This window comes from Amphibalanus amphitrite, unplaced genomic scaffold (assembly GCF_019059575.1).
Source record: "Amphibalanus amphitrite isolate SeventyFive unplaced genomic scaffold, NRLGWU_Aamphi_draft 001784F_arrow, whole genome shotgun sequence".
NCBI classification, from domain to species: Eukaryota; Metazoa; Arthropoda; class Thecostraca; order Balanomorpha; family Balanidae; genus Amphibalanus; species Amphibalanus amphitrite.
The window spans coordinates 93,702-110,309 of record NW_024883277.1 but is presented as its reverse complement, the minus strand read 5'-3'; the positions used below and the strand labels follow the sequence as shown (position 1 = coordinate 110,309).

Below are 16,608 nucleotides of genomic sequence, written 5' to 3'. Positions count from 1 at the left end.
CTCTCTCTCTTCCTCTCTCCTCTCCTCTCTCCTCTCTCTTCTCTCTCTCTCTCTCTCTCCTCTCTCTCTCTCTCTCTCTCTCTCTCTCTCTCTCTCTCTCTCTCTCTCTCTCTCTCTCCTCTCTCTCTATCTCTCTCTCTCTCTCTCTTCTCTCTCTCTCTCTCTCTCTCTCTCTCTCTCTCTCTCTCTCTCTCTCTCTCTCTCTCTCTCTCTCTCTCTCTCTCTCTCTCTCTCTCTCTCTCTCTCTCTCTCTCTCTCTCTCTCTCTCTCTCTCTCTCTCTCTCTCTCTCTCTCTCCTCTCTCTCTTCTCTCTCTCTCTCTCTCTCTCTCTCTCTCTCTCTCTCTCTCTCTCTCTCTCTCTCTCTCTCTCTCTCTCTCTCTCTCTCTCTCTCTCTCTCCTCTCTCTCTCTCTCTCTCTCTCTCTCTCTCTCTCTCTCTCTCTCTCTCTCTCTCTCTCTCTCTCCTCTCTCTCTCTCTCTCTCTCTCTCTCTCTCTCTCTCTCTCTCTCTCTCTCTCTCTCTCTCTCTCTCTCTCTCTCTCTCTCTCTCTCTCTCTCTCTCTCTCTCTCTCTCTCTCTCTCTCTCTCTCTCTCTCTCTCTCTCTCTCTCTCTCTCTCTCTCTCTCTCTCTCTCTCTCTCTCTCTCTCTCTCTCTCTCTCTCTCTCTCTCTCTCTCTCTCTCTCTCTCTCTCTCTCTCTCTCTCTCTCTCTCTCTCTCTCTCTCTCTCTCTCTCTCTCTCTCTCTCTCTCTCTCCTCCCACATCCGCTGTTTTACGTCTCAACCGGAAGACTGAATATTGTCATACAAATAGCTTACAGTATGGTGTTGACGCTGTCCTCAACCTTGGTGTGCCGCAGCTCCTTGCTGTCGATGGCGGCCCATCGCATCTTCGCGATGCCGAACGCCTGCTCGACGAGAACACGTGTGGCCGTGTGCTTCTTGTTAAATCTGCGGCATCGGGACACAGTCCCTGGTCAATGGTCATGAAACTAAACGTGAATATTAAGGATCATTGCTCTATGTCCTACGTTATGTAATCAAACTATTGCTATGCTCGTCTAGCCGACATCGATTAAAGTTTTGATGCGCCTGGTCCATCTAGGCTCCCTTTGACCTTGTAGCAGCTCCCTTGCAAGACCAACTCCCTTCCTATAACGTGTTTGCGAAATATCTGGGGTAGGTATCAGGTCAGACCGCTAACACTGACTTACCGCTCCTGCTCGGGCGTCGCGTTGTCGAAGGGCGTCACCAGCCATGGCAGGGACGGGTAGGCCGAGTCGCCAAGAACCACGCCGGCCCCGCGGGTGGCCTCTGTTGCACGGATCCTGAAAGGTCAAGACATGGGGATAGGTTGAAGTGCTGACTGTTAGTAGCTCGAACAGGCTTTTGCACTTGTAGTGCAAAATATGCAAGCAAACAAAAAGTAATATTCGTCGGTGTTAAAGTACCTTATACATGACATGCTAGCTTATTTGTTACGCAACTGCAAGAGAATTGACCACCCCAATGCTACGCTTTTGATGTTGCTAACTCACAGTTCAGGCAGTCCGGATGTCTGCATGGCACGGGAGTCGTGTGTCCGGCCCGGAGCATGCACACTCACGAAAGTGAATGTTCGCCGGCATCCGGCAACTGCCACGACGTTCAGCGTCGTAGTATGATGTCGGCTTAGGTAGGTGTCCTCCTCGGCCGCTGGAACGCGTACCCGGACATGAGTTCCATCTATGCAGCCTGAAACGTAAAATGTGAGTCAATCACATGCAACAGAATGGGATAGGCCCCCATCCCCAGTGCGCGAAGGGGGTGGAGGATAATTAATAATGTGTCATAGTTCTCTTATCTTTGTCCAGGGTCGGTGTTTCTAGCACAAGGGGCCCGCGGTCGGTCATCTTGCGCGCCTGGAGAAATCTACGCACACGCTCCGGTACAGGGACGGTTTTGTTTGTTTTGTTGGGTTAGGCCCTTTCGGTCCAATGAGACCATTGGGCCGGGAGGATGATAGGATATAGGGGGAGACATTGGTCTGGGCAGGCACCCTAGTGAGTCGCCGGGGCTAAGCCCGTCCAGAGGACAGGCCACCCAGCCCCAAGGCACTCACTGCACCCGGCTAGGGGGTGCGCTCCCTCGGGAGCAGCGGTGTCGCTCCAAGGGAGCAGCCGCCAGCCCGCATGAGATAAAGTTGCCTGTCCAGCCCGGAGGGGGGTTGCGGCGTGGAGGAGAAGGATTTCAGCATCCTGAGGATAGAAGCATGGAATGGTGCAGGGACGGTAACTGAGCTGAGACTAGTAGGTAATGTTGAGGTAATGTTGAGCATGAAATGTTGAGTAGGTAATGTTGAGCATGAAATCATATTCAATTGCGCTGGATCAAACTCACCAATCACATTGGGCATTCCAGCGATGTCCTGGAAGCCCACACACTGCTGCACCCTCTTGGCCTCAGTGTCCGGCCAAGTGATGGCGCCCACCAGCTGCCCTACAATGCAGCCGGTCACCCTTCGCACGACTCGGCACACTGTTGCTTTGCTCGGCCCGTGCATGTCACCGACCGCGTGGTAGAAACCGCCGGTCGCATAGTACCTGCAAGAGTGGTTTCCATTTTATTTTCATTGCTTATGACCACTGACCACCTTCATCACTAGTGTGTGGGGTGCTCAGAGCCACCGATGCAGGGCCTCAGCCCTCAGAAGGCACTGGCGTAGGCTCTCAGTGTTGGAGATGTGAGGCCCTCAGAGCAGTAGCTGCGGAACACGTTCAATTAGGGGGGGGGGGGCACTGCGGACTTTTGGTCCCATTTTTTTCATGCAACGCCCATAGAATGCCAAAATCAAAGGGGGGCACGGTGCCCCGGTGCCCTCCCCGTTCCGCCGCCTATGGACAAGGGCCCCTAGAAGCCGGCGTGGGGCCCTTATGAAGATCTTAGTTTGGCTACCTAGGGGTTTATTAGTTGCTCTTACGAGCCCTGTGGGGCCCTTCTGATTCGAGCTATTGCCAGCGTGGGTCCTAAATAGCCAATCGGCGCCGCAGGGCCCCTCGGGCCCCTAGACCTGACAGTCCTTGGACAGTCCAGTCAGTCTCTTTTTTTTTGAAACCTTACTAGCAGTCATTTTCAGAATCCGTACTCATGGCAGTGAAATACTGCCATGAAATACCTACAGCTTTTGAAATGCCTTTATTTTCAATAAATTGACAGGAAACATCATGTTGCGTGTCGTTTAGCCTTGCATAATTTTTTTTTTCATTTTAAAGGGATATACGGCTATGTGAAAATTAACTTAGCGTTAAACTATATCAAGATTCAAAGATTCATCTATGGAAATTTACAGATTACGCAACGCTGCCTCCCGCGCAATTACGACCACGAGGTTCCGGTTGTGGGGGATTGTGGCGGGTATCTCGTTATAATTTTAATTTCTTGCGATTACTCAGGCGCTTTAAGTGTTACTGTATAATTTTGCTCGTTTTTTCTATTCTTCACTTTGTTGTTCACCTAATGACCGTGGAGTTCAGACTCAATGGACTACCATTCAAGGAGACTGAGCTGAGGGTGAGTTTATTATAATTCAGGTGTTCATTTAATTAAGGTGAATTCAGATGAAACGTTCAGGCGTCAGCTTGCATAAATCGTGTTTTTTCTTTAATTCCTTTCGTTTTGATCCTACATTCACTTTGAACTCAGGGCATTAGTAAAGCAGACGTCACACGAAGGTTTTCCAACCAAGGAGAGGTGCTGTAGGTTTGTAGGTTGTAGGTTAGCTTTGTAGGTTGTAGGTTTTTAGGTTGTAGGTTTGTAGGTTAGGTCAGGTTAGGTTAGGTTTGTTTAGGTTTTGTTAGAAGTACCTCCAGGCATATCGCCTCTCCTTGGTTGGAAAACCTTCGTGTGATGTCTGCTCTATTAATAAGGACCTCAGCTAAGAGGCTGATGCTCATTCAAGGCAAGCTGCTTTCACGCTGCCCCTGAATCCTGATGAAAGGATGTCAATTGCGTGGGTGACTCAAATTTAGCAGGCGCTTTGAGGGGAATATTTGTCACTACAAAGAGTGCTGAGAGTGAAAAGTTGCCTGTCAGAATGGCACAGAAACAGAAAAAGAGCAGAAACAGGGATCAACAATTTATTTGTGAATTTCTGAGGATGTGGGAGCTGATTTATAAGATAGGTGAATCAAATATGATATGGAGGGAGGTAAAAGTTACTTGCAGATGCCCTTTATTGGTAAAATAGGGAGTGAAAAATTGCTCTGGAAAATTGGAGGTGAGAATGGAAAATTATTTTGATTTGGATGCCACTTTCCACTTAGACTGGCAAAAATTGGGACACTGCATTATACATGGTGCGGTGAGTCAGGATGACTAGACCATTACAATAAAACCCAGTATCTACACAAATAACTAATGTGCCTCTCTTAAAAAGGTTTGCATCAGTCAGACATTGTCCACATACCTCAGTGCAGTCAGAAGCTGCTCGTGCGGCTCCAGTGCGAAGTTCCTCTGTGTCGGGTGCTGCAAGTGGGCACCAATTTGGCCCAGGATGGCCTCTGCCATGTCAGGAGTCACCCTGAATCTCTCTCTGGAAAAGTGATGAGATGGCTTTAATTGTGACAAGGACAGTAGTGAGTGTGACGTAGTTGTGACTTTTCCCTTAATTTGAAAGAAGTTTGGTAGTAAAGCAGACGTCACACTTGTTGTTGGCGACCAAGGAGAGGCGCTGTAGGTCAGGTTTTTTAAGTTGTAGGGTCCTTAAAATTTATTTTTCATTTACCTAAATGCATCATATTGCATATCATCTGTGGGTTGAGTTGTAGGTTAGGTTAGGTAAGGTCAGGTTTGAGGTTGGTTTGATTAGAAAGTATCTCTGGATGTAGCGCCTCTCCTTGTTTGGGAAAAACAAGTGTGACGACTGACGCCTGCCTTACGAGTTACGACTACTACCGAGAACCGCTGCACCAATACCAAGTTGCATGTAAGTCTACATGCTTGTTGTCTTGTCAGCGGGCTATTGCAGTGACGTACCAAAATGTGTTGATTTGGGTGGGAAACTACATCCAAATAAAATTCATTTTTCACTCTCATCTGTAATATTTAAGAACAATTTTCCACTCCCAATTTTACAGACAAAAAACATTTGCACGGATGGTCTTTTTACATCTTACATTTTACCACACTTAAACATAAGTTTATGCCCTTGATCCCTTTTCACTCTTTTTGGGCCTTATCTGACTGGCAATTTTCCACTCATATACCCATTTTTGGAGAGGAATTTCCCCTCTGACACCCAAGCCCAAACACAATTTTGGGACACTGGTCATTAACCAATGAGAAGGGCACTAGGCGGCATAAGTATTTGAAAAATCGCAGGTGGCTGTTGTGATGCCTGCTGTTACCTTTTAGGCCACATATTCTGAGTTGCCTTCAGTTTTTTTTTTTGGTTCAATATCATAAGTTATCCATGAAATAAGTGGCTGGATCTATGATCCCATTGGATCCAAAATCAGGACTCAATCTTACCAAATGTTGTGAATGAGAATTCATGGCATTCAGGCAACTTTCATAATCATTAACGCTTTCAAAATCTTTTGGGCAACATTACTTGGATGTAAATAAAAAAGATCTTTGATATTCATGCCGTAAGCTCCGGCCAGTGCTGCCAAATTTTATTTACAGCATTGGTAAGATTGGGCCCAGGATCCGTCAAATCTGATCACAGATCCATTTTCTCAGAGCCATGCACATGTCTGCTACTGTCATCTTACTTAGAGTAAAGGGTAGTACCTACTACGTATATCTAATGGCAGATTTGCATTTTTAGGACAGTCATTTGCATGATTTCAAATTCATTCTAAATTGTTGCCTAGGAACAGAGTAATATTTGCATTGTCTCTTGACAGCTGAATTTAATATCAGCCAACTCACCTGAAGTATTCGATGGATGGCAGCTGCATATTTACACGTTGGCGGAAAATGCGCCTTCGCCTTTGCCTTGGCTGAGCATCATCATTTAACCCAAGCAAATCCATCTTGAGGTAACAGTGGATCACTTGTTTTTTAGCCTGGGATCACTTGCCATTGGCATCTGGTAAAATTCTGGGAAAATATTTAGTCATTAGGAAAATTCAACAAACATCTTCTTGAACAACTTACTTGCAATGAAGGTACCAGATAAGATATTTAAGTGCTTTCCTGTGTATTTTCTATTGACAAATAGGCATTGGTGATGCCAAATTTTACGGAAATAGGCATTACTAGTGCAGATGTCACACAGTTTTCCTCCCATTCTGTTTTGTAGGTTGCTGGACCCTTAGTATACTAATACCAGAAGCATCACCAGGCAATAGGCACTTCACCTTGGTTGAAAACCTCTCTGTGACGTTTTCACTAGTAATACCGACTGGACCACGTCAACTTGTTAACGGTCAAAGGTTCCTTTATGTATAAAGTTACGTAGGCATCTGTCCGTTGACATGTTAATCTAACAAATCACTTGCGGTTAAAAGTATTACCATGCTCATTTCATATTTGTTACTGTATTGAAAAGAGGACATTCATGTGTTTCCCTTCCTTCAGTCTCCAATCAACAAGGTATAAATTATAACATAAAGTATTCAACAACAATGCATTTTTACTGTTTACAATGTATCAGTATGGAGTGCTTCATGCCTTCAAAGTACCTAATCCATAGTCAAAAGTTATTTCAAAATAAAAAGACGGGAAATTTGATTCATTTTCATACCAACGATGACCAAAACAAAGGGTGATGTCGAAAGTTATGCAGCTCAGAGCAACGCAGAATTTTGGGGGATATCAAGAACATGAAAAATTACTTGAGCGTAAAATGCATCGCTTTATGAAACCGATCTGCTGCATTTCTCTCCAAAAACAGCTGTTGGGCATAAAAGTCGACGTAGTAAAATTTCGGTCGCAAAATACAACCCCGTTTTCTTTATGAAACCGCTAGGGCATAAAATCCGGCAAAAACGGGTGGGAAATTGCGCCGGTTGTATTTTACTACCTTTTATGAAATCGGCCGCTGGACGCTGATAGAAGCATCACGCAGATGTTGCCGGAGACGTGAGAGTCATGCCAGATAATAAAGCGCATCAATCACCATGCGAATCAGTGGCAGATCATGACACGGCACGATTTAAATGAAAGAATATCGCATAAAATTAGATCGAGTATTGATCTAATCAAGTTAATTGCGGGCATTGTTCGTCACATATTTCCTTTTTTGCGCTGCAAAGCAATCATTAAAAGTTCATAGATTGCATAGAATGACATAATACAGAGCTGTAATATACTGAAGCCCATTTAACCCTCGCCGGCACAGGCCATTTTGCGTGGTACGACCCCCCTCGTGTTTGGCCCCCCCTGGTCGAACTAAAGCTTCGCGGAGAAAAAAAGCGTGTTGCCCGTCACAAGACGGAGCCGATGATACCCAATTTTAAGGTCCTAGGTCATCGGTTGACCTTCCAGGTCAGGTCAATGACCTAAAAGTCGGGAAAATCAAGACCTGTTACAACATCGTAAAGTGTGGCTGTTATGGCTTTTGCGGGGTACCAATCAAGAATATCATGTTAGTTTTGATCACAGATGATGTCTTCATGCATTTAGGCCAGATCAGGTCAGGTCAAATCAGGTCAACCAGTAGGGGTCCTGTCGGGTATTCGTAGTAGGTGCAGACTTGTAAGCGATTCAACTCTGATTGAATCGATTCTCATGAATCGCTTGAAAATGCCGACTCACTGTGATTGAGTCGGTTGAATCACCTCTTGTCACCATATGAATCCTGATTGAATCGGTCACACATGGCAACTGCAAGTGATTGAATCGGCAACTCATCGATTCAAGTTGATTCAATTAACAAAATGATTCAAGCACCATGTGCTGGAAATTGAAGTTATGACCATATTTAGTACTATATTATGTGGAAATATATGTGGCATTTGCCTCATAGTCACACACAATGCACTGCAAATTTTTTTAGGTATTTTGTCAGTATTATAAATGCGCATAGCTATCAGTATTGAAAAAAACATAAAAATTTTGTTTTAAGTTTTTAATCAAACTGTAAACACAAAATTATACATAAATGTCAATGCATGAAGATGAAAAAATGAATGTAAAGTTTCTTTCAAGTGCCCTAAAATCAGTATAGTAATCAAGTTAACAGTAGCAGTAAGCAGGCGCACATTGCTCAACACCTCACGCTCATTATAGAGTTCAGTGCTCAACACACATGTTTTAGATACCATCCTAATCTTTATATTTTCAATACCCTGTTTCATCAGGACATTTGTGAGCAAGCATAGATTTAGTACTTTTCTATGTTTTTTGGTATTTTCCTTGTGTATTTGGTTGATATCTGTTTGGTATCAGTTTCCAAAAATGTCTTAAATTGATATCACATATGTATATATTTTATATAACATCTTGATTGAATCGCGTTGAGTCAAATCATGAGTTGAGTCATTCCCTGAATCACTGATAATGGGATGAGTCGTGATTGAGTTGAATCACAAGGTCCATGAGTCATGATTGAATCGCTTGGAAAATCAGACTGTTTGATTGAGTTATGATTGAATCGGTCATTTCATCAAGTGAGTCGTGATTGAATTGATTGAATTTTTTTTGAATCGTTTACAAGTCTGAGTAGGTGTCAACTGCCTTTGACAGCTTCGTAACATGTTACGATGGCACCAAAACTATTTCGTAAATGTTCAAATGGTTGGCTAATTCGAATTCAGCTCCAAAAACTAGCCTAGAAATATGTAAAGCTCGATAAAGTGAACCGAGGTCATCAAATGTCAATGACCTGACCTGACTTTCAGGTTACCTTGACATCCACCCTAATGCATGGGAGCAGCATCAAATCACATGTTTGAACGCTTGAAACCACGAAAAGACCACAAACGCACTGCTAATGCGAGCCGACATACGCCGAATCGCGATTCCGGCCAAACATGGGCCTCGTTTCATAAAAGGAATTACTTACGGCGTTCCGTCAATTATGCCAGATTTGGCGTACTTGATGCCAATTCGGTTTCATAAAGCCGGAGACCGGAGTAATTCACGCCATCGAAAGTACGGAGCTTCATTTACGGCAAATGCTCGATTCCGGACCAATTGATGCCATTTGGGTTTCATAAAACGACGTAATTAACGCCAAATATTTTATCAAGCTCTTGATATCAGTGGTGTAAACTACGCACAAAAATGTTGCGTGATTTTGAATTAATGTTAAGATTCGAAGCTAATTTTTAATATATTTTATAATTGATGAGCCCGCACTCAAAACTTTTTTACTACCTCCTGGAGAGTTCATTTTCATCAAACCCGCAAGATAATAGTATATTGAAAGGGTAACTCGCTGCTACCATTATGTGCATAGTAACGGTACGTGGTTAATATGAACTTATTCGCCAGCGAGGAGTATTATTACCATGTAAATATCAATATTACTCTCGCGATCCAGAACATCACGAAAACTCTTTCCTCCTTGGTATCGTGACTCGGGTACAGATAGTCGTTTCATGCGTGGATCTTGTTTACCCTCGTGAAGATGATATTTGAAATGGAAACAATCAGCCAATCAGAAACGAGATCGGCCGTTTGCGGTTTGAAGGCCGCGCGCATCTGTCAGTTTTCGGCCGTTGGTCTCCGAGAGCGGATGTGAGCAGTGTCGGTGCCGCGCGGCGTGGCCGTTGGTGATTGTGCTTGTGTGTTGTTCATCGCCTATAGAGCCTCTGTGGACATTTTATTGTAAGTACCGATGTGCTAGAGCATTGCGTGCCGTTGAGTGGTGCTAATTTGACCTGGTTAACAGGACCCCGTGCACGGCCACGTGGCCTAGTGTTGTGAGTACGTACATTAATTTTGTTGTGATGCTACAAGTTTATGCATTTTGTTGGTGACTTTGAAAAAGCCTTGCACTGTAGTGATCCAGTCTCATTATCTCACGCAGACGGGCGACCACCAAGGAACGCCGTCGCTCACTTCAAATATTGTGCGCTCTGCCTAATCCAATATGAGGGCGCTGAATGTCTTGTATTCATATTCAAAATGCATTCAAGTTGTATCGTGGTGTTTATTTACCGCTTGTGCATTGCTGAACGCTTTGTATAAATTTGTATGAATAAGTGAAGAGTCTCACAATGTTCATGGTTGGTGTGCCCCTCGTATTGTTTGTACGGAAGCCAAATATACCTACATTATTGCTCTTGAAGCATTTTTTAGTTGGTGAGCTCCGGTTAACAGAAGCTTCGTGAAGCTTCTGAAGGAAGCGTCTGTGGGTCTGTTACCATCCTCTGGGGGGTTTACACTAAAGGAAAGAATAAACATTACCATGTGACAAAGGGTAGGCCATAAGAATATACTCTCTGTAGGAGGGTAAAGCACAGAGTAGATGATGCGTTACTCCCTAAAAAAGGGTTCCGTTAAAGATTTACCCTTTCAAAGAGTGTAACCCAAAAAATGTTACACTCTAGACAAGAGTAAATCAAAGGAGTTTACCATTCAGAAGATGGTAAAAAACGTCTGTGTGTCATGTTACCCCTCCCTGGCGAGTTTACTCTTCATGAAAGAGTAAAATTTACCATCTGGAAGGTGGTAAAAAACGTCTGTGTGTCAAGCTACCATGCTATGGCGGGTTTACCCTTCAGGAAATGGTAAAAAAGTTTTCAGTGCGGTGAGGAAGAAAGAACAGCCAAAATGAGAAAAAGAAACTGCAAATCTTCTGTACCAGTCGCTTTTTGTGGCCACTATCGGAATTTTGTTTATTCGCCGCGCCGCGCCACTTTCGTAGTTAGGCACTTCTGCTTAAAGGTATTATCAGGGTTTTTTCCGAAATTTCGGAGTTACTCAGTGAAACGTGTAGAAGAAGGTGGCTGAGGCCCCAATCCGAGGTCATTCGTCTCAAAATTGCCTAATTTCCAAATGGTGGGCCTCCAAAGTTGATCCGTCTGCCAGCCAGTACCTGGAGGAGGCAGTACCAAGTACTCGGATACATTTCCCTATAAGTCCATAGGCTTAACACTAGCTAGAGACTTCTAGAGATATTTTTTATGCCAGATAAGGCCGTCGCATACCAGATAAGGCCGCAACGGCTGTTCAACGTTACGTGGGGAAATGGGAGAAATCTAAAGACTTTTTTCTCTGACGTCTCCACTCCAATATCTCTAGCGCAACTGGCAAGCGTTGTTAGCATTGGCTCGTGTCGTCGTAAATAAGATTTGTTTGACGGATATTCCGTAAGTTGAGTGTGTTGTTGTAATTTCTGAGGCTGTATGAGTTGGACGGAATGGCGCCATCCCGCCATGTGCGAAATCTGTGCGAAACAAAGCTGTTCCTATTCATATTTGAATGTTCAAGACTTGTGGGCTTTGTAGCCAGTGCGTGTAGCTTCTAGATATCCTGTGGGTTATCAAAATAATTAAAAAAATTATGTTGTGTGCTTTCAAACTAAGCTCATCCCGAGTGTAATTCAAGAATGTCTTAGTTCAAGCAATTAAACTTGAAAGTGATATAGCTCCAGCAATGAAGAAGCTTGGATGGAACGTTGAATCAAAGTTACCTATCATTTGTAATGTTAATGCTAAGTGCTGAACGTTACCAATAATTCGAGACATCCGTTGTAAGATGTATGACGCAGATCAACTTTGATCAAGTGAAGAAAATAGATTTCAGATGAAATAATGTCAATGTTCAAGGCTGAGCGACTGGCAGATTTCGGAGTGAGCACGAGTGGCCTTGAGACATTCTGTTTCTGTAGGTACTCAAAATAAATAAATTATCATGTTGTGTGCTTTGAGGTTAAGTGTTATCAGTGGTGCTTCATGGTTGTGCTTTGTTGTTGGTGTATGGGCATATTTTGAGCACATTGCAGCATGATATTGGTGGTGTGGTGTAAAGCAACTGATCTCCGCAGACTTTGCACTTACTTGCAAAGCCTGCGGACTGACTTTGCAGACTGGCTGACAATGAGCAATGCATTGCTGACTGATTGATGTCATGGGTAGCTTGTCGAGAGGGCACTTCCCAATTGAAAAGTAATCCGGACTTCTGAGAGCTTTGAAAGCCAAAATGCCCACACATTCAGACGAGGCTTGACAACTGGCTAAACCTAGCCTAATGACAGTTGGCTGCGGCTGCCAACACCAGCTGCAGTCAATCCCGTCAGTAATCTATATCGATACGCTTCAGCTCGCGCTTATTGAAAATTCAGCGCCGGGTCCATAAGCTCGAAGTTCTTCACTGAAGAACAATAACTAGCCGGCCAACTGAGCTAGACGTCTAATACAAAGACCAAAAGAAGATCACTTCAATAGCCCCAAGGGACTTCTCGGTTTCTTCACAAGACCCAATAGGCCACCCAACACGTAACAAGAAACATATACAACAAATTCTGAAAACATTAAGACAAGGTCGAGCGTGACGGAAAAAATAATTTATTATGTAAAAACGCAGTAATCGAACGATGACAATGATGTACGCACTACTCATCTGTCCGGACTGGCGCCGGATTGCAGAAGGATATCTGGCGAGACGCAGTCGTAAATGCGCTTGTCATGCCAAGCTTGATTTAGACGCGGTGATTGGTTGTTGTCATGCCACCTTGCCGCTCTTTTGTGCTACAATGCGTGGACGGGAGTGGGACACTGGCGACTGTCGGGTCCTCTGCGCTGCTCTGAGCGGACGGGACACCGACGTCTGTCAGTTCTTATGCGTTACACTGCGCGGACTGGACGTCGGCGTCCGTCGGGTTTACTGCGCTGCCCCGGTGGCACATCGGGACATCAGCATCTGCCGTCTGTCAGTTCTTGAAGCGCGGGCCGGACATCGGCGTCTGCCGGTTCTTCTGCGCTGCGCTGCGCGAACGGGACACCGGTATCTGTCAGGTCTTCTACGCTGCGCGGACTGGGTACTGGTTCTTTTGGATATGTAGGAAATGCAGGATCTGAAAGGGACACAAGCACATATATCACAAACAAGGCAGAAGGAATCAGTGGCGGATCCAAGGGGGTCATATGGGTCATGCCCCCCCCCCTTGGGGCCCTTGCGGTGCCCCACGGGGGCACCACAGGCCTGCCAGGGCCACCACCGGCCTATCAATTCCTAGGGGCACCACAGGCCTGACGAGGGCACCACAGGCCCGCCAGGGGCACCAACGGCCTCGCAGGGGCCAGGGGCACCACCGGCTTCGCAGGGCCCAGGGGCACCTTGGGCTTATCAGAGGCACTTCAGGTTTTTCAGGGGCACCACAGTCCTGCCAGGGCCCGGGGCACCAGCGGCCTAGCAGGGGCACCACAGGCCCGCTAGGGGCACCACAGACCTGCCAGGGGCACCACAGGCCTAGCAAGGGCACCGCGGGCCTGTCAGGGGCACCATGTGTCTGTCAGGGGCACCTCAGGCTTGTCAGGGCCCAGGGGCACCACAGTCCTTTCAGGGGCACCACAGGCCTGTCAGGGACAGCAGAGGTCTGTCAGGGGCACCACAGGCCAGCCAGGGGCACCACCGGCCTCGCAGGGGCATCTTGGGCCCGTCAGGGGCACCACGTGCCTGTCAGGGACACTTCAGGCCTTTTAGGGGCACCACAGTTCTGTCAGGGCCCAGGGGGCAGGGGAAAAATAAAAAAAAAACAGGAAAAAAACTAAAAATAGGGCCCACCAAAATTAAGTGGCCAAAGTCTGTTAAGTTTTTAATTTTGGGTATAGGTAGGGGCCTACTTCAATTCATGACCCCCCCCCCCCCTGGAGTTTTTCTGGATCCGCCCCTGGAAGGAATATGATGGCTTGTTTAGTGTATGGGGCAATATGTGAGTGAAGGGTTGAAATAATGCCTACACAAAGTGGGGCGACAGTTCCAAATGCAGAATAAACGTAAGCTGTGACTCAAATTTATAACAAAAGAAGCAGGAGAACAATCAGGTCTCCGCACTGACAGTGGCATTTTTATGTTTCAAGACTTTCAGGTTCAAATCATTGTTGCATGGCTAAGAAAGACAAAACCAGAGTAAAATAGATATGGTGCATGCTGCGTACTCAATTTACCAAAGATTTTGTTAAGATTTTGTATTACTTTTTCACTGTTCAAGCTTCCTATGGATTTCAATTAAAAATGAGCCAGTTATGAGCAAACATGTGCAGTGTAAATTGGTGCAAAGAAAGTTCACTGATCCTTATGCAAGGTAGCAATACTATTTTCACTTTTCAGTATGGTAACTTATAAAGCATAAGCAACAAAGTTATTAACAATTTCATTTTTGTACCACAACAAACACTCATGCATCAGGAACATAACAAATGTAGGTGTACTGATACTCACCTGTTTTGCCCAAATTGAAAGGTATGGCAGGACATTTACATGTCAATATTATGGTGATGATCAATTTGACGATGTCTGCGGCACAGAAGCCTAGTTAATTTTCCAAAGAACTTCGTAATAACTTCATATATTTTCACAATATCACGGTAGGTAATACCACATACAACCCGCAACAAAAGCTAAACAAGTTTGCGCCGACATTGTATCATGCGCCATTCAGGCCTTTTCTGGGGGCCTGTCTTCTGTGTAAATCAGGAAAACGACAAATGACGTCACCAGGGGTACGGTTATCGTTCATCCCAAAATTTGTAAAACTTAAAGTGAAATATTTAGTTTCGTGCACATGTGTCACTTAAAACGAAAATTAACTTTCATAAAAAGCCTCAAGTTTGCATCAAACTCAAAGATATTTTTAAACGAGGTCAAAAAGTAACCACGGGCTTCTATAGCGGTATGTGCAGCAGGGGATATTATGACGTGGCAAGGCTGACAGCCAATCAGCGAGCCACTTGGCCTATTGCCACTTTTGAATATCCCCTTTAACACGGGAATGAACCCCCCTGGGTTCAACATTGTGCAAAACAAATCGTCAATGGTCGAAACTATTCGTCATATGCCGAGCTGGCTCGCTCAATGCCGAAGTCTGGCGAAGTGTCAAAGTGTTTTGCAGATCGCTCATTTCAGTGCTCAATCTGTTTTGCTGAATGGCTGAAATGAAACACGTCGCGCCGGAATAGTTGTGCTCAATGCCGATTGTCGAAATGGCTCCTCAAACAGTTATGGCGAATGGTTGAATTCAAACGCAAAAAGGTGTATTATTAAGCAGACTACTTCAGCACAAAGGTATAGCAAAACTCTGCCTTTTACCTGAGCTCGAACCGCAAGTATGAACTCAATTTTGGAGGAAAAATGGCATGCGGCAGTTCGTAAACCCATCTTCAAGCACACATGCCGGCGTTTGGTCATCGGAGGCCCATGAGGGCTCGACATAGGCCCTTTATGGGTCGGTATAGGCCCGGCAGGTCCAGTGCAGGTGGATCAGGGGACCGGTGTTGACCCAACAGGGCTCAGGAGCCATTTGATTTATGGCTGTCGGGGGACGTTGAGGGCTCATGGGAGCCATTGAGATACCGCCTGACTGGAAATTAGCTACTGTCTTACCGCTTCATAAGTCCGGTAGTAAAACTGATCCAAACAATTACAGGCCGACTGTCGCAAAATTAGCTGAACGTGTTGTGTGTGACCAGCTAATGGAGTACCTGTCTGTGAACTCTGTGCTGTGTGAGCAGCAGCACGGATTTAGACCCGGCCACTCCACGGAGGCGGCCATGCTCGATGCTGTGATGTATCTGACTGAGTCTTTGGACAAAGGGCAAATTGCATCTCTTTCGGCGATTGACACCTCTAAAGCCTTTGACAGCGTCGAGCATGACCGGCTCCTGGAAAAACTCGCGTGGTATGGTATTGAGCAGCACTGGTTCTGTGATTGGCTGAGTGGCCGCAGACAGCGTGTGCGGGATGGTCATGATGTTTTGCCGCTGAGTCATGGTGTGATCCAGGGATCAATTTTAGGACCAATTTTATTTTTATTATTTACAAACGACCTTTCATCTCACATCACTGGTTGTAGGCTCATAATGTACGCGGACGATGTGCAGTTCATCCACACATGTCACCCAAAAGATTTTACTAAGTTGAAAGAGCGCATTGAGGAAAGTTTAAGGATAGCTGACGCCTGGTTCTCGCAGAACAGTTTAAAAATCAATCCCACCAAAACAGATTTCATGCTGGTGCATGCCCACCAGCGGCGCTCGGTAGGCACGTTTTCCATCGACTTTGACTCATCCACTATTCACCCCTCCCAGTCTATCAAAACATTGGGCGTCGTTGTCGACAAAAACTTGACCTGGGAGGCACACGTGTCAGCTGTAATCAAGCGCTGTTATGCATGCATCTGTGGTCTATCAAAATTTTCGCAAAGACTGACCGAGCCTGTGAAAAAGAGACTTCTTGAAGCACTTGTGTTTCCTCATTTGATGTACTGTTTGACTGTGTGGGGGAGCTGCAGCAGGGCCCAGCGGTACCGCATCCAGAAGGTAATAAACCATTGTGTTCGTATTGTGAAGGGTGCTCGCCGGTATGATCACGTGACCCCCCTCCTGACGGAGCTGGGCTGGCAGCGATTTGACGATCTGTTAAATCAGCGTGATTTGGCGGCGATGCACATGATTCTGCACTCGCCTCGTTCGCCTGTGTGCCTGAGAGAGCGTGTGACTTACCGTGAGACCGTGTC

General features: G+C 45.5%; 1 long non-coding RNA gene across 1 annotated transcript; it reads right to left on the bottom strand.

Annotated features, from left to right (window-relative positions):
- Positions 1-12,418: 12,418 nt before the first annotated feature.
- LOC122375156 lies at positions 12,419-14,694 on the bottom strand. The gene is made up of 2 exons (XR_006255349.1): positions 14,316-14,694; positions 12,419-12,859 (listed from the first exon to the last, which is right to left on the bottom strand). It is a non-coding gene; the product is annotated as an uncharacterized LOC122375156 (long non-coding RNA).
- Positions 14,695-16,608: the final 1,914 nt, after the last annotated feature.